This window comes from Maniola jurtina, chromosome 7 (genome assembly GCF_905333055.1).
Source record: "Maniola jurtina chromosome 7, ilManJurt1.1, whole genome shotgun sequence".
NCBI lineage: Eukaryota > Metazoa > Arthropoda > Insecta > Lepidoptera > Nymphalidae > Maniola > Maniola jurtina.
The window spans coordinates 12322743-12350649 of record NC_060035.1 but is presented as its reverse complement, the minus strand read 5'-3'; the positions used below and the strand labels follow the sequence as shown (position 1 = coordinate 12350649).

Here is a 27907-nt window from a genome sequence, read left to right as displayed (position 1 = left end):
AGCGGTACCGCCATTTGCATGACGGCCGTCTTGGCGGTGTTGAAGTGTCTGTCAACGTTTTTTTCATAGCGGTGAAGGTATTTTCAAGCGTAATATTAATTTGCGTGCCATTTTAAAATATTTTTTGTTCAAAATGAGTTTCATCAACTGGACCAGCGAGGATGATGAAATTTTAATTGATTTTGTGCGGGTTCATGATGTGCTATATAATGTAAAACATAAAGATTAGACTATTTTCGTCTTCTGATGATTGTTCATCTTCCAAATATACGAGTAACGTTAAATCAAGTTCGTCCATTTCCAACCATTGACACGTACTTTGTGGTCTGTTCACCGTAATAAAACGGTCAATGCAGTCTCGAACATTCCACATGTTTACGGCCGTCTTTTTGCGGTCATCACATTGCGTCCGTTTAAAAACGGCACCGCTGTTGGAGGAAACCATAGCTTAACACTTGGGGACTGCACAACGTATCTAAATGTACGTAAATTATTTTATAATTGTGACTCCAGGAGTACCTACCTATTAATGTTTAATTTTCTTTGAATATGACTGTAACGTCTTTTGCTAATTTATATATTGAATTGTTAAATTTTCTATTGATTAAAAATGATATTTTATGTACTTATTGAAAATGTATGTAAAGATAGTAAATTTTGCACGCCATGTCATGGCAGATTGTGATACGTACCTACTTAAAATTTATGTAACATCTTTTTTAGATACTTACAATCTTGCAATAAATGAAATACTAATACTAATGCTAAAATATACCATCATCACCATCATTGTCAATCGATAGACATCCACTGCTGGACATAAGTCTTTTGTAGCGACTTCCACAGTCCACACGCCACGGACTTGCACCTGAATCCAGTGGTTCCCTGCTACTCCATTTTTTTTTTGCGCTTGCTACGCTTACCAGTGTAAGATCACCATTCTGGCACTTTGGGACTGCAACGTAGTTTTTTCAAACTATGTGCCGTGCCCATTGCTACTACTTGCCCTACTTCACCTTTGCAAACGACTGAGCTATGTCTGAGCTACGAGTATTATGTGTAAGGGACTACTTATCCTGAAAACTGCCAAGATTTAGGTACCCTACTCAGAGCACTGGGGGTCCAACAATGGGCCTCAATAGAGCACGCCAGGTGCCCCCTGAGTACACTCGCGCACAAAGGCGTCGACTTGCCGTTATTGCCGATTTTGACGCAGATTTAGTGGTTTTGTGTACTGGCCTACTGGCTGTTGGAAGTAAACATTGCTGTTTGTTTGACTGACGCTGTTTGATTCGGTTGTGTAGGAAATAATTATTTCCTACACAATTATTATTAATATTAATTAATAAGAAACAACCTATGGTCCTAGGTTAAAAAGAATGTAGGTATTAGTATTTAGAAATGGCTGAAACCGGTAAACGACGCAAGTATGGCATTTTACATTTTTGAGTTGCTTTTTTGTTCTTTAAAGCAGCGCGGCACTTTGCAGCAAATTCGAAGGCGCCCTTACTCATAATTTCTCGAAATCTATTATTTCCTTTACGGAAGAGTTTTCATGAAAAATGAACAGGTAATGTTTTTATATAATCTCCAAAATTTTTGCCCAGTTAAAATTTACAAAAAAATATAAAAAAATATGATGAACGAAAATTAATTATGAGATTTAAAAAAATAACTTTTTATACGCACGTTTGGACTAAAACGTGCGTATAAAAAGTTATTTTTTTATTTTAACTGTACACAACTTAATCCCAACACCCCGTTTTGTGCCCGAAAACCGTGTTTTTTGGTTGGAAATGCATTTTTTCGATAAAAAATCGGCGCATGAACGCATGCATTGTTCTCATGCACCATGCACCGACAGATGCGAGGAGTGTCGGCGATAAGGGTAAACGGTTTGACACCGGCGCAATCGGTCAAACTGTACCCCGAAAAAGAGGAACAAATTAATGAGTATTGTGTACTCAAATATAATAGAATAGATTTTTATTCAAATAAACTTTTACAAGTGCTTTTGAATCGTCAAAGTAATTTACCACTGGTTCGGAATGCCGTTCCTACCGAGAAGAACCAGCAAGAAACTCGGCGGTTGCCCTTTTCAATTTAAATTAACACATTAAAAAAAAGCGCGTAATAGTACAACATTTCTTAATTTTAACATTTTCTGGGGCGATGTTGTTAGCGTTTCGGGCAGACATTTTTGGTCCTAGTGTATTATTTTTTTAATTTATTTTACAGGATGGTGGTTATTAAATAAATTGTACCAAGACAGGTTTTCGTAGTAAGTCTCTGGCAACAATAAACTAGCACCCAAGAGGTACTTGTTAGGGGTACTCGAGAGCATTTTACACGACTCTATTAACACCTGGAGACGGGAGTTCCAACAAAGAACTTTAAAGTAACTAACTAAGACTGAGGTAAGTTATAGCTTAGTGGATAAATACTTCGGCCTATCCGAGGGTTATTCCTAATCGGGGGTTAAAGTTTAAAAATTTAGCAGCTACTCTTGAAAAAAAAGTTGTATGTGTAGATAAATATAATATACGTCATATTTCTAAAATGTTTCTGTGTTTAAATTGTAGTCAGACTGCACTTAACTACCCTCTAATTTGTATTAAATAGATCTCCACCGCTAGTTTGAAGAAAATAGATTCTACTGAAAAGAGTCAGCAAATAACTTAGCAGCTACTCTTAGAAAAAAGTTATAATGTGTAGATAGATATAGTTATCAGTTATCACACTAATATTATAAAGACGAAAGTTTGTGTATGTACGTGTATATGTTTGTTACCCCTTCACGCAAAAACTACAAGACGGATTTGGCTGAAAGTTGGAATAGAGATAGATAATATCCTGGATAAGCATATAGGCTACTTTTTATCCCGGAAAATCAAAGAGTACCCACGGGATTCCGAGAAACCTAAATCCACGCGGATGAAGTCGCGGACATCAGCAGCTAGTCACACTAATATTATAAAGGCGAAAGTTTGTATGTGTGTGTGTGTGTGTGTGTGTGTGTATGTTTGTTACTTCTTCACGCAAAAACCACTGGACGGATTTGGCTGAAATTCAGAATGGAGATAGATAATATCCTGGATAAGCATATAAGCTACTTTTTATCCCGGAAAATCAAAGAGTACCCACGGGATTCCGAGAAACCTAAATCCACGCGGATGAAGTCGCGGACATCAGCTAGTACGTCATATTTGTAAAATGTTTCTGTATTGTAGCACCGTCTACTTAATTTGTATTTAACAAGCGTTAAATTAGTAACCAAACAAAATATACACACACATTGTGATAATATACCAAACTCCTACGCGTGGCGAATGAGCCAATGTCACGCAGATTTCACGTCTATCGAACATGTAATTGGCTGAATAATGGGATATATTATTATGGCTTAATTCGACATCCATATGACTACCACATAATTTGAATCTAAGATACTCAGATACTCTTTCACGGTGAAGGAAAACATCGTAAGGAAACCTGCATGCTTGAGAGTTCTCCATAACGTTCTCAATGGTGTGTGAATCTGCCAATCCGCACCTGGCCAGCGTGGTAGACTATGGCCAAAACCCTTCTCACTCTGTGAGGAGACCCGTGCTCTGTAGTGAGCCGGCGAAGGGTTGCTCATGATGATGATGACTATACTCTTCCCACCGAGAGAAGTTAGTACAAGGCTCTGTTACGTAATCAATTGTAAAAGACAAAAACTTAGTACGCGTTAGCCATTTTGAGTGGCCAACCAATGCAAATAAGTATCTTTTCAAAAACATTCGAAATTCAATTTGAAAATATAGTTTCATTTGTGATTGGTTGGTGACTCAAAATGGTTAAGGCCTACTGAGTTTTTAGTTTTTGTCATTAATTGTAATACTAACTTCTCTCCGTGTAAGTATAAAGAATAGTTTCTTAATTTCAAGTAAATAATAGGTAGGTGTATTCTATCTAATGACGTATGGGCTGAAAACATGGACACTGATACAAAGAATTCCCACCGATTTTTAGGTATCTGGAAGTCTGAACCACTTGAATGCTAAAATAAAATTGGTATACTTCATAAAATCTCATGGGAATATTTTTAATACGTAGGTACTTAAAATTAAAGTGTTTATAATCTCTACTAATATACTAATGATACTTGAAGTAAGTGATATCATGCTTTTTATACCACGTCCTATAAATGACACGCGTAGGTTCAAGTGGGATCACAGAATATAATATTATAAATAGATGGGATAAAATAACCATCACACGCTACCAGTGATACAGCTAAGCTTTATAACTTTTTAAATGTTTTGAGAGGATAACATAAGTATTTCTGTTATGATATTCAAGGGTAAAATAAAATAGTATGAATACGACCGTGAGAAGTATTTTAGAATGTGTCATGAGAAACCTTTTTTTATACTTTTCGTAAATTCGAAAGGAATTCTTCAAGTTCGAATCATTCTTTTCTTCGAGGGGATAAGGGTTTGACTTTTTTTTATACTCTTCGTGAAAGGAAGGCTTCAAATTCGAATCATTATTTTCTTCTAAGGGATAAGGGATTGATAATGGGTCTGCTGCGGCGGATATCGGCTGGCGAAGTAACGAGGCGTTGTCGGTCCCTTGTGCTCCGTCGACAGCGGTGGGATGGAACTTCATGAGGTTTTTAGTTGGTAGGAGTCCGACAATACCACTGTGCTCCCCCGTGTCCCGTGGTAATTGGTATCCATGACGGATTTTCCTCACCTTAAAAAAAGGTGAGAAAGCAATCAAAAGCTAACTAATTGTCATTCAATAAACCTTGTACTTTATTTATGCAATAAAAGGGTAATTTAACAAGTAAGGTGTTTGATGAAACTTAAAAACCACTAACACGTGTTGGACGCGTGTTAGGCGCGTGTTGATCGTATGCCGACACTTTTCTGCCAATAATTAAACTATCTAAATAATAAAGGACTAAATAGGCATATTCATACTAAAAATACAGTGTACGGATTATACTGTGCTAATAGTAAGTATACATATAACTCAAAATTTAAAAAACCCCCGACAAAAAAAAAACCTTTATAAGATAACTAGAAAAGAGCTAAGTTTCAAACGGCTGAACCGATTTTCTTGTATCCTAGCTAAGAACACTCTCGATCAAGACACCTTTCAAACAAAATACTAATTTAAAATCGGTTCATTCGTTTAGGAGCTACGATGCCACAGACAGATACACAGATACACAGATACACGGATACACAGATACACAAGTCAAATTTATAACACCCCTCTTTTTGGGTCGGGGGTTAAAAAGTGTGTGATAGAGATGTTCTCTACTGCTAATAATACCTATTACAAATCCGAAAGTGTCTGTGTGTAGGTTGCCCTTTCAACCCTAGTATCGGTAATATATTCGGTAGGAAAGGCATTCAGAACCAGTAGGTATTAGATGCATTTGACGATTCACATTACTTTTTTTTTTTTTAATCACACTATATATAATATTATAAAGGTGAAAGTTTGTATATATGTGTGTGTGTGTGTGTGTGTGTGTGTGTGTGTGTGTGTGTGTATGTTTGTTACTCCTTCACGCAAAAACTACTGGACGGATTTGGCTGAAATTCGGAATGGAGATAGATAATATCCTGGATTAGCACATAGGCTACTTTTTATCCCGGAAAACCAAAGAGTTCCCACGGGATTTCGAAAAACCTAAATCCACGCGGACGAAGTCGCGGGCGTCAGCTAGTATTACAATAAAACTTAAAGCTAGCATTATCTAATTATTACTATACAAATCATGCCCGCGATTATTACTTTATTTGATTTAATTGAGTAAAAATATTTTTCTAAAAAATCTGTATTCGCGTTATTGTTATGCGTATTTAATTCCCACAAATTAGTAGCCGAATATTAAACGTCATAGGTACTTAGTTACCCTCCCCTGCGACATCGGTTATCCTGCTGGCCGCTAATCCCGCACATTTGGCTGGAATCCATTAGTTGCCCCGCAGATTTGGTAAGCCTTGTAAATATTCATTATTTATTGGAATTGGCTTTTTTTGACGACAAACGCTCTGGCGAAGCAATGCTGAGCGGTGGGTCTCGGGTTCAAAACTCTGCTAAACCAATTTGGATAAAACAGCTTTAAATGAAACTTTTGGAGGTAATTCAAATTACAACGGGAGCTCCCTTGGATACTCGTCAAAACAAGGTTATTATGATTATTATGGAGTCGGTAAAAAATAATATTTATGTTTCTTTGATAAGTTAGACACCCACCTAGCTATGTGAAAATATATATAATCCATACTACAATTAGGTATTTATACGAAGGTGCATCAGGCTGTTTGTTTGTCTGTTAGCTTTTCGTGTTACTGTCAGCCTGTCCGTTTAACCAATTTTGACGAAAATTGCTACAAAGATAGCTGGTATCCCAGGGACCAAAGGGTTCCCTCGGATTTTAAGGAAAAACCTAAATTCACTGGGACAAAATCGTGAGCATTAGATATTTACATATTTGGTACAGTAGGTACAGCCCTAGTTTGCTTCTTGGAGACGGCTACTTTTTTCTTTGATAAATCAAAGAGTTTCAACGCAATTTTTTAAGTCCACGCGAACAAAGTCGCGAGCATCATCTAGTAAGGCCTATATATTTTTAAATACTCTTCTTCTTGCAGTCGGTCATACAATTGGTTAGATATTAGGTAGGTAAAGGGTAGCTACAGTACAGCTACTAAACAAATTCAATTAACAACGTAATTCATTTTCAAAAAACCAATTCAAACAGAGCCACATGTCTGATGTATCCTGTGTCCATTACTGCCCTGGGGCTAATTGCTTAAGAGTTTGTCTGTCAGTTCCCCCTGACGCATGCAACCCCGCGGGCAGTGCTAGTATTTGCTTACTTTGAGCTAATATTGTTTGTTTATTTAATTTTTAGTAGGGTGCTTTTGTCTACTTTTGTACATAGATTGAGATGTTCAAATTCATTTTTTGGTAGTAAGATTTAAAAAGGGTTAAATTATAATATTCATAATGCAACGGCACTAACACCACTATGGAATCAAAGACTCTGCGCTTAGTCTCATTGCGTCCTACCTCAGTGATCGTATACAAACTGTATGTGTAAATGATGTGAAGTCATCCGGATCAGCCTCACTAATGGGTGTTCCACAAGGCTCTATCTTAGGTCCCTTCATGTTTTTGGTATATATAAACGATTTACCATATTTCGTCCAAAATACTTGCGATATTGTACTATTTGCTGATGATACGTCATTGATTTTTAAAGTCGATAGAAATTATAATAATTTTGACGATGTAAATAGAACCATATCGCAGGTTACTCATTGGTTTACTGTTAATAATTTGCTTTTAAATGCAAAGAAAACTAAGTGTGTCGAATTCGCATTGCCCAATACTAAGACGGCAAATGATTTTAATTTAATGGTAAATAATGATATGTTGAAAGTAGAAGAAACTACCGTGTTCCTGGGGATAACTTTAGATGCAAAGCTTCAATGGAACGCCCATATATCAACACTTGCTGGTAAACTCAGCTCTGCTGCTTACGCTGTTAGAAAGATTCGACAGATAACTGATGTGGAAACTGCAAAAATTGTATATTTTGCCTATTTTCACAGTATTATGTCTTACGGAATCTTGCTATGGGGTAAAGCGGCAGAAATTGGAAAAATTTTCGTTTTACAAAAAAGGGCAATACGCGCAATCTATAATTTAAAACCGCGCGATTCCCTACGAGAGAAATTTAAGGAAATAGGTATTCTTACAGTAGCTTCTCAATATATTTACGCTAATATAATTTTTGTACGACAAAACATTCATAGTTACAAAAAAATCGGTGATTTCCACGACCGGCAAACTAGAAACCGTGATAGGCTCGCATATCCTACGCTCCGCCTCAGGAAAGTTGGAAAATCGTTTGTGGGAATGAGTGTAATATTTTATAATAAAATTCCACAATCAATTTTAGACTGGCCTTTACACAAGTTTAAAAAATCTATTAAAAGTATGCTCCTGAAAAAAGCTTATTATACAATCGAAGATTATGTAAATGACAAAAAAGCTTGGATTTGATGCGCTCCAGCAATACACGGCGCTGCAATTGCTTGTATACAGTATGGCATATTATTGTAAATTGTAAATTTGAAAAGAGCAACCGCCGAGTTTCTTGCTGGTTCTTCTCGGTAGGAACAGCATTCCGAACCAGTGGTAGATTATTTTGACGATTCAAAAGCACTTGTAAAAGTTTAATTGAATAAAAATAATTTGAGTTTGAGTTTGAGTTTGAACATTTCAACGGCGATGGTTAGGAGACTTAGGACATGGATTCATTATAGGTTTTCTGGTACCTATCGGTATTTGAAACCGTGAACCGCTATTTAAAACGTTTTGCCCTAGTAAGTACCTACTTAGTTGTATTTTCTTTTACCACGAGCGACGTGGAAATATTAAAATATTCTGTGCCCTGTGTTTTAACCATAATCTTCGCCTAAATTCAAGACGCTCAAATCGCCTTATACACAGAAAATATATAGGTAAGTATAAAGGTCTCTAGTCAATATTGCTGTCTCTAGTCTAAAAGTCAACCGATCAGCGATAATAATATGTAAGTAGATACTAGGTATAGTACGCGACAGGTCGAGATGGCAATCGAGGTATGAGGCGGGGGGACGCCTCGCACACTCGCACGTCACCATACGGTTAGCGAGGGTGTTGTGGGAGTGTGCGGTGCGTCCCCACCCTGATTGCCATGTAGACCTGTCGCGAACTATACAGGTTCCACGTTTGTTTTTTTTTATTTACTATAGGCAAGCGCTTGACCACAATCACACCTGATGGAAAGTGATGATGTGGTCTAAGATGGGACGCGTTTACCTACGTCTGTGCTGTCGAAGAAAAAAGAAAAGATGTTTAAAAGTTTAAGTTTAGTGCATGTACCTACCTACTGTAGTACTGTATGTACTACAGTAGGTTTATTATTATTAAAGTTTCCTTACTAATTCCTAATAGTAACCTCCTGATTATATTTTTAACCCCCGACCCAAAAAGAGGGGTGTTATAAGTTTGACGTGTGTATCTGTGTATCTGTGTATCTGTGTATCTGTGTGTCTGTGTATCTGTCTGTGGCATCGTAGCGCCTAAACGAATGAACCGATTTTAATTTAGTTTTTTTTGTTTGAAAGGTGGCTTGATCGAGAGTGTTCTTAGCTTTAATCCAATAAAATTGGTTCAGCCGTTTAAGAGTTATCAGCTCTTTTCTAGTTTTCTTGTAGAAAAGAAGGTTAGATAACCGTTAGGTTCTTAATATTATGTCAATTGACAAATGTCAAGCTGTCAAGATGGACGTTGCCTAAATACATAATTATTTATTTGAAAATGATGTTTTGGAAAACTCAAATACTTTGGATCGTCGGGGGTGTTATAAATTTTTAATTTACACTTGTGTTTAAGGCTCATCTGTACAATCGCCAAATAATATGTATTTATTTAATTACGGAATAAAATTGTTATTTTCAGAGTTTTTGCATAGCAAATCTATCAACATATTTTTAACTAGCCGATGCTCGCGGCTTCGCCCGCGTGGATTTAGGTTTTTCGAAATCCCGTGGGAACTCTTTGATTTTCCGGGATAAAAAGTAGCCTATCTCAATAAATAGTTTATTTGGATAAGGATTAGTATTTGACGATAATATGATTAATAAACATAGGCTAATAATTTTAATTACTTTTATTCTATGGAAAAGTGGTTATAATGGCTAAAATATAAATGTTTGGTTTATACTATCGCGGACTTTTTTGTAGACATTATTGAGTTCTACAACTTTTCTATAAAAGTCAACCATACATTTCTAACCATTTAGGCAGCGTTCGCGAGAATCGTTAACGTACGGCAGTTTTTTCGGCGCCTTACTCCACAATTTTCACTACCACGAAAAATCCTATCTATTTTCCGGGATAAAATATAGCCTATACGGATTCGGAAGAATCCCTCTAAGTAATGGTAAAAGAAGTTTTGAAATCGGTCCAGTAGTTTTTGAGCCTATTCAATACAAACATACAAAAATACAAAAATACAAAGGTTTCCTCTTTATAATATTAGTATAGATATAGAAGTATAGATTGTCGTGCGTCGTTAAAATTTATTTGACGGTTAAAAATTGTTGTTAATAATTGTTTTAAACCATAATTTTTTTCGTAGAGTTATAATTTTTAAGTACTTAGAGAGAGTTGTCTACAATAAGACTACCACATTAAATAAATTTTAAGATTTACATAAAAAATGATAAAACATATAAAATTAATTTTACTTAAATAAAAAATATATTCATAGTAAAACTATCAATCAAATTCAAAGATCGCTGTTAAACATAGAAAACTGCACTTCTATCAAATCTATAATCCTTTCTGAGGCCAATCAAATAATGTTATTTTTCTGTATCATAATAATATATCAAGAAACCAGAAGGTTGATCTTCTGAGGATCGATCGATACAAATAAATCATTATTGATAAATAATATATTTAAAGAGATCTTCCAAAATTAATTGAGTGTATGCTAATTAGGCGTTCGATATTAATCAAAAGAGTAAAATTTAGAGATGGCCATTATTGCTACTTTCAAATCATTTTCATTTGGTAAATTATTTTTTTCTTCATAATGATTTAACAGATGATTTTTACGGAAAATGATTTTTTCAATTTTCGGACTTAGGCTTAGTTATTTGCTACTGTAATATTGAACTAGCAATTATGATTAAAATTAAAAGCGCTAATAATATTTCACACGTGGTTTTCCATGGAAAGTGATTTATAATTTTCACACTTACAGTCGTTTGTCGTTTGTGAATTTAACTTAACTAGATGTTTTCTTTTTCCTTACACGCAGCAATGCGAATGTTCTCGCTTGCTAACTATTTAGCATCTTAGCTCGGGTTGAGGGCCATACGCACACGAAATCACACTGAAATTATAAAGGCGAAAATTTGTGTGTGTGTATGTTTGTAACTCCTTTACACTACAATTTAACTAAACCGATTTGGCTGATTATTATCCTGACCTAACACATCGGCTACGTTTCATCCCGGAAAAGAGTTCCAAAGGGATTTTTAAAAATCCTACGTATATATCCACACGGACAAAATCTAGGTTAAAATAAAGCAAGATTACAATAATATAATTTTCAAACTTTGTGATTTTTCACATGAACCTGTGAAATAGCCCATCTCTAGTACAAACCAAAATAACATTAGAGTATCTAGGTAGGAATGTGCTTCTTTGTTACTTTTTTATTAGTATCAGGTTTCTAGCCTTGACCTAAGGAATCTACTGAGTTATGTTTGGGAAGAATCTACATTCCGAGCAGCTAATAGTAGAATTTCAAGCGTTTAAGAGGGGTCTCTCCATCACTCGCTTCATACAAACGTAGTTCCAATTTCATTTGAATATTAAGCAACCAAAGTCCATGAAATTTTGCAGACATATTCTAGAAACTAATACCTATGTCTGCGGTTTTCCAGATTTCTGTTAAAATATTCGGTTTCAAAGTTACGCGGTCTTAAAAATTTACATACAAATCTTTGAGCCCCTGTAATTTTAAAACTGTATATTTTTAGAAAAATCTAAAACACCACAGACACAGATATTAGTTTTTAGAATATATCTGCAAAATTTCATGGACTTTGGTTGCTTAATATTCAAATGAAATTGGAATTACGATTGTATGAATCGAGTGACGGAGAGAGCCCTGTTAATATTAGCATAAGCATCATCATTATATTTTGAATCCTCGTGGCCCACTACTGAGCACGGGTGTCCTCTCAGAATGAGAAAGGCTTAGGTTAGGTATTCGCGAATCCAGAACATTTTGCTCCTAAGAAATACTTACCTGATAATAAGTGTCAGGTACCGGAAAATGACCTTTCCGGTTGCCCAATCTATACACGTTATTTCATAATATTGAAGTAAAAATTAAGAATACAAATAGTTAATTAATTGTGACCATGTTACGCTGGGTGACTTCCTTCATCAGCAAAACGTGCCGAGAGAGTCAAATAACACCATGGGTACTTCTCTGATTTGGCGCAAATCGGAGAAAATAAGAGAATTTTTTAAATTGTGAAAATTGCTGAACTAAACTAAAATATAGGTGAAATCAAAAAGAATGACCAAGTTATATCAAATTGCACCCATGAATTTCAGAGATATATGCATTTGAAATTTTCAGTTACTGAAGGTAATGATTTATAGTGTGCTGGTAATGATTTTGGTGGAGAAGGCGTTGATGTTTATGTGATGGTAATGAAGCAATATTTCATTTTCAAAAAAGAACGTATTTCTTCATCTTATTACTCAAGTAAACAGAATTAATAACGGAAATATTGCAAACTTTAACAAAAATATTATTCCAGACATATCATCACCTATAAATTTTACTTGAAATGTATAAAATAATCATGCTGCGAGAGCATATTATCACGAAAACAAATGTTTGGTGATAGAACAGTATGAGCGAAAACATGATTATTTTAATTTGCATAGAAATGATAGACCTGCGAAGGGTGTCGTATATAAACATTTTAGTTGATGATAAAGTTATACCAATTTTGGACCCTGAAGTCAAAAAGAATTTGTAAAACGATTTATAGAAAATAAAATGTTCGCAGACACATGTCAAGGAATCATTGCAACATCTTGGGAATGTTAAGACATGCAATGAATACCGCACTATCAGCCTCATGAGTCATGTTCCAAAGATGTTTCTACTTATCAGCTCTTAAGGGATTAGAAATAAATGTGACAACTACTTCAATGAGAGTCAGTTTGGATTTAGATTTGGTGTTGGAACCTGAGAAGCATTATTTGCTATAAACGTACTAGTCCAAAAATATAGAGACATGCAAACTGATGTATGAATTTCCTTCATTGATTATGAAAAGCCTTTGACCGTGTACATCAAGTGGTACTTATTCGTCGTTTGCAGTATGTTCAACTCGTTGGCAAGGAAATAAAGATCATTAAGAACCCTTACTGGTGGCAGACTGGGACAGTAATAGTTGAAGTTGAGGAAACAGATGAAGTAGCGGTAGGCCATAGGGTATGACAAGGACACATCTTATCTCCGCTTCTGTTCAACTTATACTGAGACGCTATCATCTCAGAAGCATTGGAAAATAAGGAATGGGATGTCAAGGTAAACAAATAAATATAAATAATATTAGATACGCTGATGATACTGTTTTTTTAGCTTCTAGTTCCCAAGATCTTTAGAAAATAATAGATAGCGTTTATAAATGTAGCAGAAAGTCGGGTTTAAGCATGAATCTCTCAAAGACTAAGTTTATGTACAGTATCAAGAAAACCGCAACAAACCTCAATAAGAACTCTCACATGTACAACACTCGAAAGAGTTTCAATGCACAAATATCTTGATACATGGGTAAATGAAGAATGGGATCCAGATTCTGAAATAAAGACCTGAATTGAAATTGCCCGTGAATTATTCATGAAAATGAAAAAAGTACTGCGCAATAAGCAACTGCTACTGAAAATTACTGCGAGTAAGTTGGGTTCAAAAAATAAAAATGACAAAGATGCATCGGTAAAGATAGAGACCTAATTTTGGCGATCAAATGCAGAAAGGTCGGTTATCTGGGGCATGTTCTCAGACATGACCAGTATCAGTCGTACGCGTACTATCTTTAAGAGGTAATCTGCCATTAATAAAGAAAGGAGTATTAGTCCAATGGAAACGTACATCAGAAAGTATTTTTACTTTTGGTGAATTCCTGGCTTTCCTGGAAACTTCTTCCGTTTTATTTGTTTCAACTGATAGAGTTTCTTGTAAAGGTTTTTTATATAATCCCATCCTCGTCGCCACTGAAATATACTACAAGTTAATAACCATGGTCATTTCGATACGCCATTTTATTCGAAAACACGTCAAACCGTCGAAACAAAAGCCTAATAATTATTGACATACACCATCGACAATGTATATTACACAAAGCTAGCCCTTGACGTCAATTGTAGAGGTTTTGACGAATAAATAACATCTTTTATTACTATAGGAGTAGTATGTTCACAAGGAGCACATTATTTTTCTGTGGATGATTTTCTTCTAAATCCCTTGTTATCTTAAACAGTATTTTCTCAATCGGCTTACTTCTTTTTATTTTTTCTATATGTTTTTTTAATTTTCAAGTATTTTTTTTTCTCTGTACTCTTTGTTGTCTTGGAGTCAACAAAGAGTTTTGATTTTCTATTCTTCTTTAGTCTCAAAATAATCCGTAGAGTTAAGTAAGGATGTCTTCCTCACCACTGTTATTTATCTTGCTTATCGACGAAGTTATGCGTCGTGTCACCAATAGTCCGAAAGGGATATCATGGAGCAGTAGGCAACTTGAAGACCTTGACTATGCGGATGACCTTGTTCTCATATCAGATTGACTCGAATACATTAAGTCCAAATCAAAATACCTACAAAACAAAGTTCCTTAACTAGTCTGCCGATTACCACAAAGAAAACAGTGAAGATGAGGATAAGTTCTACTGCTTCAGAACCATTTTATTTAGAAGACAAACCAATTAAACAGGTGGAGGAGTTCTATAACCTCGGTAGCATCATTTCTCCTAACGGCGGTGCCAAGGCTGATGTCAATAACTGGATTATAAAAGCTAAAGCTCTCTCTGTTTGAATCGCTTGTAAATTCAGTCTTCTTATACAGGTGTGAAACGTGGAAACAACTATATCGCTAATCCACAGAATTCAGGTTTTCCACAATAAGAGTTTCAGTGTTATTCCCCGCATTTTCTGGTCTAACACGATCAGAATTGAGGACTTGTGGTACAAATGCCAGCAACTCCCAGTTAATAAGGAAATAGCTTTGAGGCGATTGTGATTGGTCGGGCATATTTTGCGAAGAGAGGAAGAAAACGTTGCTCAAGTGGCATTTATTGAAACCTGCCTACCTGGCAGCCTGGCGGTCAAATGAGACCTGGTCGAACAACAAACTCCTAGAGGAGGCCCATTGAAGCAGACCTTAAAAGAGTGGAATTCTCGTGGAACCATGTCAAAGCAGCAACCAAAGGTAGGAAGACCTAGAAAACAACTGCTGCAGCCCTAATATCCAAGAAGGAATGAAAGGACTCCATCATTCTTCTTTACGTTTCGCATATTTTTCTAGATCTTTCTTTAGTTCTTCGTTTTTGTTTGTTTTTTGTGTTTTTAGCCTGCGCTAAATTTTTTTCGCGCGTTTTTTGACTATTTCTTTTCACTATGGTAGTTTCTAAAATCGATATATGATGGTTATTTTTAATATTGAAATACCTCGAGTTGCAAGGATTTTGAATAGTTATTTCTAAATCGCTTGTAACAATATGGGCTACTAATTCAACTGATTAGTTAAAGAATTACTGAAGATTAATATTTTGTCACGTGATTTAATGTCAAAGGATATGAAGAAAATTACACAATTTTGGCACAACATTATTTCCTGAAAAATTGATCACCTCCTTCAATTCAACATCATTACCTTAATTTAACAAAATTACGGTAATGATAGAGCGTAAGTGAGGTTTTGGCAGTTTTAATTGTCTAACGTCGTATTTTAAAATGCAATATATTTGAACTTCAAACTAGATACTTATATTGTTAATAGTACATGAAAGAAGATAAAATTATTAAGAAAAACTAATTACTTACCCTAAAATGATGTTGAAGGTAAAGAGTGAAAAGTCGTGCCAAACACCATTTTCGGCACCAAAAACGTAAATAATTTTTTTTCTACAAGTGCACGGCCACTTTCCACAACATGCCTAGATAGACCGATTATGGCTTAGTACGGGGCAGGGGAGAACGGATGGCAATATGTATACTAGAAGGATATTTTGGAGGTGCCATCTCAGTTGCAGGTAATGACTTTTTTTCTGTGCCAAACATTTGTTATTTTTTTATGACGTAATTAAATGATTCGTACGTGTAAAAATGCATTTTAATTGCTTCTCAGTATGTATATAATAATATGTGAAAAACTCGAGCTCGTTTAAAACCGTCTTCTTTGAAAATCATAGCGATTTTTCCTGAGACTCCTGTTTTACCCGCAGAAGGAGGTGAGTTTTTAATATCAAAAATATTATTTCTGAAGTAACCTTTGTAGTTACAATTTTGAATTTTGGGGCACCCGTAGCTGAATATACAAGAGTTCTTTTGTTATGCAATTCTCATCTGTAACTCCATTCATTATTTTTTTATTTGACCTGATATGTGATTTGCGCCAAATCTGAGAATCACCGATATACAGAATGCAGACTACAGGGTACTTCTCTGATTTGGCGCAAATCGGAGAAAATAAGAGAATTTTTTAAATTGTGAAAATTGCTGAACTAAACTAAAATATAGGTGAAATTAAAAAGAATGACCAAGTTATATCAAATTGCACCCATGAATTTCAGAGATATATGCATTTGAAATTTTCAGTTACTGAAGGTAATGATTTATAGTGTACTGGTAATGATTTTGGTGGAGAAGGCGTTGATGTTTATGTGATGGTAATGAAGCAATATTTCATTTTCAAAAAAGAACGTATTTCTTCATCTTATTACTCAAGTAAACAGAATCAATAACGGAAATATTGCAAACTTTAACAAAAATATTATTCCAGACATATCATCACCTATAAATTTTACTTGAAATGTATAAAATAATCATGCTGCGAGAGCATATTATCACGAAAACAAATGTTTGGTGATAGAACAGTATGAGCGAAAACATGATTATTTTAATTTGCATAGAAATGATAGACCTGCGAAGGGTGTCGTATATAAACATTTTAGTTGATGATAAAGTTATACCAATTTTGGACCCTGAAGTCAAAAAGAATTTGTAAAACGATTTATAGAAAATAAAATGTTCGCAGACACATGTCAAGGAATCATTGCAACATCTTGGGAATGTTAAGACATGCAATGAATACCGCACTATCAGCCTCATGAGTCATGTTCCAAAGATGTTTCTACTTATCAGCTCTTAAGGGATTAGAAATAAATGTGACAACTACTTCAATGAGAGTCAGTTTGGATTTAGATTTGGTGTTGGAACCTGAGAAGCATTATTTGCTATAAACGTACTAGTCCAAAAATATAGAGACATGCAAACTGATGTATGAATTTCCTTCATTGATTATGAAAAGCCTTTGACCGTGTACATCAAGTGGTACTTATTCGTCGTTTGCAGTATGTTGAACTCGTTGGCAAGGAAATAAAGATCATTAAGAACCCTTACTGGTGGCAGACTGGGACAGTAATAGTTGAAGTTGAGGAAACAGATGAAGTAGCGGTAGGCCATAGGGTATGACAAGGACACATCTTATCTCCGCTTCTGTTCAACTTATACTGAGACGCTATCATCTCAGAAGCATTGGAAAATAAGGAATGGGATGTCAAGGTAAACAAATAAATATAAATAATATTAGATACGCTGATAATACTGTTTTTTTAGCTTCTAGTTCCCAAGATCTTTAGAAAATAATAGATAGCGTTTATAAATGTAGCAGAAAGTCGGGTTTAAGCATGAATCTCTCAAAGACTAAGTTTATGTACAGTATCAAGAAAACCGCAACAAACCTCAATAAGAACTCTCACATGTACAACACTCGAAAGAGTTTCAATGCACAAATATCTTGATACATGGGTAAATGAAGAATGGGATCCAGATTCTGAAATAAAGACCTGAATTGAAATTGCCCGTGAATTATTCATGAAAATGAAAAAAGTACTGCGCAATAAGCAACTGCTACTGAAAATTACTGCGAGTAAGTTGGGTTCAAAAAATAAAAATGACAAAGATGCATCGGTAAAGATAGAGACCTAATTTTGGCGATCAAATGCAGAAAGGTCGATTATCTGGGGCATGTTCTCAGACATGACCAGTATCAGTCGTACGCGTACTATCTTTAAGAAGTAATCTGCCATTAATAAAGAAAGGAGTATTAGTCCAATGGAAACGTACATCAGAAAGTATTTTTACTTTTGGTGAATTCCTGGCTTTCCTGGAAACTTCTTCCGTTTTATTTGTTTCAACTGATAGAGTTTCTTGTAAAGGTTTTTTATATAATCCCATCCTCGTCGCCACTGAAATATACTACAAGAAGTTAATAACCATGGTCATTTCGATACGCCATTTTATTCGAAAACACGTCAAACCGTCGAAACAAAAGCCTAGTAATTATTGACATACACCATCGACAATGTATATTACACAAAGCTAGCCCTTGACGTCAATTGTAGAGGTTTTGACGAATAAATAACATCTTTTATTACTATAGGAGTGGTATGTTCACAAGGAGCACATTATTTTTCTGTGGATGATTTTCTTCTAAATCCCTTGTTATCTTAAACAGTATTTTCTCAATAGGCTTACTTCTTTTTATTTTTTCTATATGTTTTTTTAATTTTCAAGTATTTTTTTTTCTCTGTACTCTTTGTTGTCTTGGAGTCAACAAAGAGTTTTGATTTTCTATTCTTCTTTAGTCTCAAAATAATCCGTAGAGTTAAGTAAGGATGTCTTCCTCACCACTGACCTCACATTTATCTTGCTTATCGACGAAGTTATGCGTCGTGTCACCAATAGTCCGAAAGGGATATCATGGAGCAGTAGGCAACTTGAAGACCTTGACTATGCGGATGACCTTGTTCTCATATCAGATTGACTCGAATACATTAAGTCCAAATCAAAATACCTACAAGACAAAGTTCCTTAACTAGTCTGCCGATTACCACAAAGAAAACAGTGAAGATGAGGATAAGTTCTACTGCTTCAGAACCATTTTATTTAGAAGACAAACCAATTAAACAGGTGGAGGAGTTCTATAACCTCGGTAGCATCATTTCTCCTAGCGGCGGTGCCAAGGCTGATGTCAATAACTGGATTATAAAAGCTAAAGCTCTCTCTGTTTGAATCGCTTGTAAATTCAGTCTTCTTATACAGGTGTGAAACGTGGAAACAACTATATCGCTAATCCACAAAATTCAGGTTTTCCACAATAAGAGTTTCAGTGTTATTCCCCGCATTTTCTGGTCTAACACGATCAGAAATGAGGACTTGTGGTACAAATGCCAGCAACTCCCAGTTAATAAGGAAATAGCTTTGAGGCGATTGTGATTGGTCGGGCATATTTTGCGAAGAGAGGAAGAAAACGTTGCTCAAGTGGCATTTATCGAAACCTGCCTACCTGGCAGCCTGGCGGTCAAATGAGACTTGGTCGAACAACAAACTCCTAGAGGAGGCCCATTGAAGCAGACCTTAAAAGAGTGGAATTCTCGTGGAACCATGTCAAAGCAGCAACCAAAGGTAGGAAGACCTAGAAAACAACTGCTGCAGCCCTAATATCCAAGAAGGAATGAAAGGACTCCATCATTCTTCTTTACGTTTCGCATATTTTTCTAGATCTTTCTTTAGTTCTTCGTTTTTGTTTGTTTTTTGTGTTTTTAGCCTGCGCTAATTTTTTTTCGCGCGTTTTTTGACTATTTCTTTTCACTATGGTAGTTTCTAAAATCGATATATGATGGTTATTTTTAATATTGAAATACCTCGAGTTGCAAGGATTTCGAATAGTTATTTCTAAATCGCTTGTAACAATATGGGCTACTAATTCAACTGATTAGTTAAAGAATTACTGAAGATTAATATTTTGTCACGTGATTTAATGTCAAAGGATATGAAGAAAATTACACAATTTTGGCACAACATTATTTCCTGAAAAATTGATCACCTCCTTCAATTCAACATCATTACCTTAATTTAACAAAATTACGGTAATGATAGAGCGTAAGTGAGGTTTTGGCAGTTTTAATTGTCTAACGTCGTATTTTAAAATGCAATATATTTGAACTTCAAACTAGATACTTATATTGTTAATAGTACATGAAAGAAGATAAAATTATTAAGAAAAACTAATTACTTACCCTAAAATGATGTTGAAGGTAAAGAGTGAAAAGTCGTGCCAAACACCATTTTCGGCACCAAAAACGTAAATATTTTTTTTTCTACAAGTGCACGGCCACTTTCCACAACATGCCTAGATAGACCGATTATGGCTTAGTACGGGGCAGGGGAGAACGGATGGCAATATGTATACTAGAAGGATATTTTGGAGGTGCCATCTCAGTTGCAGGTAATGACTTTTTTTCTGTGCCAAACATTTGTTATTTTTTTATGACGTAATTAAATGATTCGTACGTGTAAAAATGCATTTTAATTGCTTCTCAGTATGTATATAATAATATGTGAAAAACTCGAGCTCGTTTAAAACCGTCTTCTTTGAAAATCATAGCGATTTTTCCTGAGACTCCTGTTTTACCCGCAGAAGGAGGTGAGTTTTTAATATCAAAAATATTATTTCTGAAGTAACCTTTGTAGTTACAATTTTAAATTTTGGGGCACCCGTAGCTGAATATACAAGAGTTCTTTTGTAATGCAATTCTCATCTGTAACTCCATTCATTATTTTTTTATTTGACCTGATATGTGATTTGCGCCAAATCTGAGAATCACCGTACACTCGAAGCCTTCGTTACCTACCATCGGTGCGAAACGGACGTACACACCTATTTTTAATTTTACTTATTATGTACAATTTCATGTAAACCGATTAATTAAACCATTTTCACCACCAAAAGGATTTCTACTTTCTCTACCAGCTCTGGACAGTCGTCCTTATGTAACTGGCGCAGCCGGTAGGATATAGTCCTGGATGTTCAAGGTCGTCGTGGTGCATCCCCTAAAAATCAGGTCAACGCCTTAAACTTCCTTGTCAGGACTAGAGAACCTACCAGGAGCTACTGTCATAGGAGCTGCCGCTGAAGACTTCGAGTCATACTGGAAATCGATGGATCGAAGCTCGCCAGCGACTTGGGTTTTGTAAGTACATGAAATCCTTTTTATTGGTTGTTATATTAACTTTTGCGCAGGGTACTATAATATATTACGATCTTTGCTCACCCGCGTAGTTTAATTACAGTACTATTTTAATTTGATGAATTTTTGTTAATTAATTATTCGATAGATAATTTTTACTTAATTATATTTATTAAAAAAAAAAATGCCGGAACTTAGTCAAGTAGAACTGTTAGATAGAATAAATAAGTCCCTTAAGTTTTTACCGAATTTTGATGGAAATTCTCACACACTAACTAGATTTATAAATTTAGCCGACGAATTAGTACGCTCATTTTTAAATCCCGCTCAAGAGTATGACCTTTCAAACCTCTCCTTGATTAGTGGTATTCTTAATAAAATTACTGGATCTGCAGCAAGGACCATATCAGCCAACGGAATTTCCGATGACTGGAATAAAATTAAAGCTACATTAATTAACAGTTTTTCCGATTACCGAGATGAAATAGCTTTAATTACAGACTTAACATATTTAATTCAAGGTTCTGACACAGTTCAAATCTTTTACGAAAAGGTTCAAAATTTACTCTGCACACTTATTACTTACGTAGAGCTACACGAAACTGTCAAAACTACTGTCGATGTAAAAAGAACGCTTTACCAAAAGTTAGCCCTTAAAACATTCTTAAAAGGTTTAAGAGAACCTTTAGGGTCAAGAGTAAGGTGTATGAGACCCCCCTCATTACAAACTGCTCTCGAATTTGCCAAAGAAGAATTAAATATAATACATCTGCAGAATAGAACTAAGTTTTTCCAAAATTATTATAAGCATACTCGTAGACCTTATTCCTTTTACTCACAGCGTAATTATTACAGTGACACGAAATTCCCTTCTAGATCACGAAGATATTCAATGTCCCAAAAACACGTTCCTTCAGAACCTCAATACCCATCAAGTACTTATATCCCATGTCAACCTTACCCTGTTCCACAAAATTGCCCACAGGTGGAATTAAATCAACTGGAAATTCTAGAAACCAAAATTCCTGTTAATTACTATAAATCTGACCAATATTATAATTCCCAAGAAAATATGTCGACCCGGTGTGAAAATGAAATTGACACCGCTGCTGACGATAAGCAGAATTACGAGTTCGTATTATCACGTTTGCCCATAGATCAGTTAAATGTAGAAGAGGCTACTAATCTAATTAATTTAGCCAAAGAATATTCCGATGTATTTTATTTAGAAAATGAAAATTTAAGTCATGAATTCCGACAATTTAACTTCTCTACGATGGAAAATTCGTATCCAATCTCAAATTTAACCGACGTTTTAGACAAATTAGGAAGGTGCTTGTACTTTACTACCCTAAGTCTTAATTTAAATAATGAGACTTTTCAAAATTTTACTGACAATGATCTTCAAGGCCTGCCAAATTCCATAGCTTACTTAGGCAAAATTTTAGTTTTCTCTACATCATTACAGGAACATTTAGTGAATTTACGTGCTATTTTAGAAAGATTAAGGAGTTCGAATTTTAAAATTAAAATAGATGAATCGGAATTCTTTAAACACGAAACGCCTCTGTGCCATATCTATTCTCCGCATGGCATACAAGCGAACCCAGATTATATTTCACATGTTTTAAATTATCCATTACCTAACAGTCGCAAAGAAATTAAAGAATTTTTAAGTATCCTTGGCTTTTACAGAAGATTTATACCAGACTTTGCAAAGGTGACGAAGCCTTTGACAGCTTGCTTGAAAAAAGGAGCAAAACTTAATCATGATTCAGATTTCATTAATGCTTTCGAAAATTGTAAAATTCTTGTAAATAGTATCCCAGTTTTAGCTCATCCCGATTTTAAACAGGAATTTAACTTGAAAACCTTTGCCTCTGATATGACTTTAAATGCAGTATTATCCCAAGGCCATATTGGCACCGATGTACCTATTGCATATGCATCCCGAACCTTAAATGATAGCGAGATTAAATATTCCAAGACAGAAAAAGACTTTCTCGCAGTAGTCTGGGCTACTAAGTACTTTAGGCCATATCTTTTTAGCAGAAAGTTTAAAATAATTTCCGATTTTCCTGATTTATCGAATTTAAAAAACCCGAGTCCTCGTATTACGCGTTGGAACTTAAAATTAGCACAATACAATTTTACGATTGTTAAGAAAATGAACTCTACTGCAGACGATCAGTTGAAAGAAACTATACCAGTACAAGTTAATCACTCTAAAAATTCAAAATCTGTTAAATTTTCAAAATCCATAGTTAGAAATTCATCTCATACTGACACCACTTGCACTAACTTACCCAAAAATTCCGAAATTCCTATTCAAAGTTCAATTACTCACAACCAAGCTATACACATATATACTTCGAGAATAAACCGGAAAAAACCCTTTCCAAAATCCCGATTTAAAAAGGTCAAATAAAATGAATTTTCATATTACATTTTAATTTAGCAGTTAGGTATCTAATCTAACTTCCAAGTCCTCGCGACATTCCCACGATCGAATTTCATCCTAGTGATACAAGTACACTATAAGTATATTATTTTATCCAATTAATGCTTTTTAATTAGAAAAGCGCAACGCATCAATTACAGAACTGAGTCATCATAGTCCTAAGGTATCTGGTTACATTTAGCGTATTTTATCAGTTTAGCTTATTTCAAGTAACGTAATACTATAGTACCACCTGCACATTCTTATATCAACCAATTCTAAGGCTTTCATTTACATAGAGGCTGAATGCCCGAAGGTCAATTCTTCAAAATTATGCGAGCAGAAGATATCACTAACTGAAGAACCAAATTATCCGGAGAACACATCTACTAAAATCATGCTGTTACAGGAGATAGATGAAACCCTCAGAGAGAGCAACTAAACCATTATTCCATGAATCAAGAACTTCTTTAATACTACCAGTATGCCACAATATTCGGCTTCACTTTCAGCATCACCGAATAATTGCGCATCCAATGGGGGAGGTGTTACGCTGGGTGACTTCCTTCATCAGCAAAACGTGCCGAGAGAGTCAAATAACACCATATACAGAATGCAGACTACACTCGAAGCCTTCGTTACCTACCATCGGTGCGAAACGGACGTACACACCTATTTTTAATTTTACTTATTATGTACAATTTCATGTAAACCGATTAATTAAACCATTTTCACCACCAAAAGGATTTCTACTTTCTCTACCAGCTCTGGACAGTCGTCCTTATGTAACTACCAAGGTTCCATATAAATATTCCTATTCTGTATTGTTTTTATATAATTTATTCAAATGAGAGATGTATATTCAGCTATTATGTATTTTATAAAAATTGATTGAAATAGCGGTTGAAATTATTGTAAAATTTTCAATGCTAGAGTCATGGACACACCCACTTAAATTTTTTACGATTATTTGTTTACGATTTTTCTATTGTCTTCATTTTGTACAGGTTGTATTTAATCTTATAATCGATACTCTCTACTAATATTATAAAAGCGAAGCTGTAGTGTCAGTCTGACTGTCTGTCTGATAGCTTTTCACGGCACGATTTTGACTAAGATACTATGATAGCTTGCAGTTAATGATGATATGACATTATCATCATTAACTGATAGACGCCCACTACTGGACATAGGTTTCATGTAGGGACTTTCACGGTCGGTCTTGGGCCGCCTGAAACCAGAGGCTTCTTGCAACTCGTTCGATGTCGTCTGCCTACCTCGTTTCGGGTCTTCCAACGCTAAAGCCTACCGTTTTTTCGAACTATGTGCCCTGCCCATTGCCACCGCAGTTTGACAATCCATTTAGCTACGTCGGTTACTCTGGTTGAGACTACGGATCTTCTCATTCCAGATTTCATGACGTAGAAATTTCAAACATAGCTCTCTTCATCACCCTATTTAGAAACAATTTTATCTCTAGGTCTATCTACAGTTGTAATTATTATCTCAGTTCACGACAGAAGAAACTTCTAAAACGTCGAGGCTTGCGTCACTGGCAGGCGTGAAATGTTATTAGTACATTTGAGGCAGGTAGCCCTAAGGTAGCCCTATTTTTCTATTACATCACCGTAGCTTTTTAACATAACATTGTCGATTCAGGGACAAATCGAGAGTTCCCTCACTCTACCCTTACTCTATAGTTCACTCTGTTGTCAAGATTTATCGAATGATATCACCTACTAATTTCAAATATTTGGTAGTCAATGTTAAAATAACCGAGGTGACGAAGTGAAATGCACAGTTTTAGCGAAATGGACAGTTTGCGCAGCATCGCGTTAGGAGAAGCGTAAAACTAGTTCAAGGTGTGAACCGTTTCTACTTTGTTTGGGTATTGGTAAAATATGAATACATAAGTGTCATTCTTATGTTAATTGTTATTGCGTTCGGAAGTTGACCCCCCGTTGTCATTATAATATTATTTTTTGTTTAGACAAAACCATGACAAAACATAGTATATAAAATAAATTAAAAATTTATTACACCCCCGACAAGTGAAGGTTACAGTAACTAGAAAAGAGCTGATAACTTTCAAACGGCTGAACCGATTTTCTTGGATTATAGCTAAGAACACTCTCGATCAAGTCACTTTTGACTTTGACTTTGAAAACTCGATCAAGTCACCTTTCAAACAAAAAAAAACTAAATTAAAATCGGTTTATTAGTTTAGGAGCTACGATGCCACCGACAGATACACAGATACTCACGTCAAACTTATAGCACCGCTCTTTTTGGGTCGGGGGTTAAAAAACCTATACTTATCCGCGCGGACGAAGTCGCGGACATAATCCTGTAGACAATAGAATAATTCAATATGTTCACAACAGATTCAATACAATCGATCGACTGATATTAATGACAGGATTTACATGAAACAAATCGATTATTTATGGATTATATCAATATTATTCAAAACATTACCTTAAAAGTTAGAACACGATTTGACATAAATTGCTTGTGTCATCGAGAGCGCCATCTACAATTATAGTTTCATCATACTTAATCAGTCAGATCATGACTAAGAAATTACCTATTTTATACTTTGCAAGATTTCATCCCGTATCAAATTATTTAAATTAGTAACTAAAATGAATTAAATTAAATCTTCCTCATCGAGTCCAACGCAGCGAGGCATTGTACCCAAGATGCTGGCAGCATTACCCCTTTGGATGGTCAAACTGCCAGTTGTCAGGTCCCCGGTTGACTCGATAAAACTTTTCGAAATTTCCTCAAAAAAAAACTAATTACATTCGTGAACACATTTTAATATTTGTTCTCTGATGTAAAAATGTAACCTAAACTCGGAGAGTTGGGTTTATAGGGGGCGAGTTTGTTCATTTAACAAAGTAGGTAGGTACTTCACACTATCACACTAATATTATAAAGGCGAAAGTTTGTGTGTATGTATATATGTGTGTGTATGTGTGTTACTCCTTCACGCAAAAACGATTAGATCGATTTGGCTGAGGAATAGAGATATATCCTGGATTAGCACAAAGGCTACTTTTTATCCCGGAAAATCAAAGAGTTCCCACGGGATGTCGAAAGACCTAAAACCACGCGGGTGAAGTCGCGGGCATCGGCTAGTATTGCATATTTTATCATTCAGGTGAAGGTCTGTTAGCTGACGCACCAATTAAGAATCGCTCTACAACCACAAAATGGAGGCTTCTTTGTGGGCAGCTCTAAAATAATTATGTTAATAAGTAGGTGTCAGGTCACAAATGCAGTCTCATCTTTCTATACGAATTAAACGTGTGTCTTTGTATTAAACCTAGTAAAAATCCGAAAGTAACGATTATTAGAGAAAGTACAGATTTTACCGTTAAGACTTGGTAAACCTTAGGTTACCTACTGGGAAATCCTAGGATTTGTAGTTTGAGCCTTCGGAATAGCAGTTAATATAATATGAGATATACTTCATAGTGCTAAGTTCAAAGGTAGGTACTTCAATAGTTAAATATGTATAGGTTAAATACAAATACCATATTATTTAGGGTTGTGACGCCGGAACGATTTAGCCAAAATAAAATCATCATCTGATGATCATCGCCGACTCAATAACGATCAACTAATGACACATGGGTCATCCCGCAGACTGAGAAGGGTTTAGGCCACAGTCCCCACAGCACTGGCTAAATGCAGTTTGGCAGACTTCATATTACACATACCTTTGAAAACATTATGGAGAACTAGAGGATGCCCGCGACTTCGTCCGCTTGGATTTCGGTTTTTAAAGATCCCGTGGGAACTTTTGATTTTCCGGGATAAAAGTTGCCTATGTGAATTGCAGGGACGCAAGCTACCTCGGTTCCAAATTTCATGCAAATCGGTTAAGCGGATAGGTATTTAGGAATCCCGTGGGAACTTTTTGATTTTCCGGAATAAAAAGTAGTCTATGTCCATCCCCGGGATATAAGTTAACTCTGCACCCGCCTAAATCGGTTAAACTGTTGGGCCGTGAAAAGGTAGCAGACACACAGACAGACAGACAGACACACTTTCGCATTTATAATATTAGTATGGATTGTCAGGTATAGTTTCCTCGCGACGATTTAATTACTTGAAACGCACATAGGTCGGAAAAGTTAAAAGGTGCCCACATTTGAATCCCTGACCCCCGGAATAGGAAGCCGAAGCGTTAACCACTAAGCTATCAGTACTAAAAATAAAATACATAATCACAATCATATTATTCTAACGATGTTACAAAACGCTATCTTTATACAATCTATTTCCTTGAGTCGTTCCAAATAGTTTTTCGACACAAATCAGCGATCGTAAGTAGGTACGAATAATCGAATGGAACATTTAGATACCTATATGGAATTGACCTTTACTCTAAAGTTTTCCGTGTCACATCCTTTCACTCAACAGGATTTCCGAAAGGACCAATGAAACCCATATGGAGCCACAAAGTTAGGAGAAGTTTCCTTAGCGCTCTCGCCAGCGCTCTCCATACATACGTAGTTTAGTTTTAGGTTAGATTCCCGG

General features: G+C 35.5%; 1 long non-coding RNA gene across 1 annotated transcript; it reads right to left on the bottom strand.

Moving 5' to 3' along the window:
• Window positions 1-275: 275 nt before the first annotated feature.
• Window positions 276-24927, bottom strand: LOC123866677. The gene is made up of 3 exons (XR_006796242.1): window positions 24893-24927; window positions 11577-11580; window positions 276-454 (listed from the first exon to the last, which is right to left on the bottom strand). It is a non-coding gene; the product is annotated as an uncharacterized LOC123866677 (long non-coding RNA).
• Between the last annotated feature and the right edge of the window lie 2980 nt (window positions 24928-27907).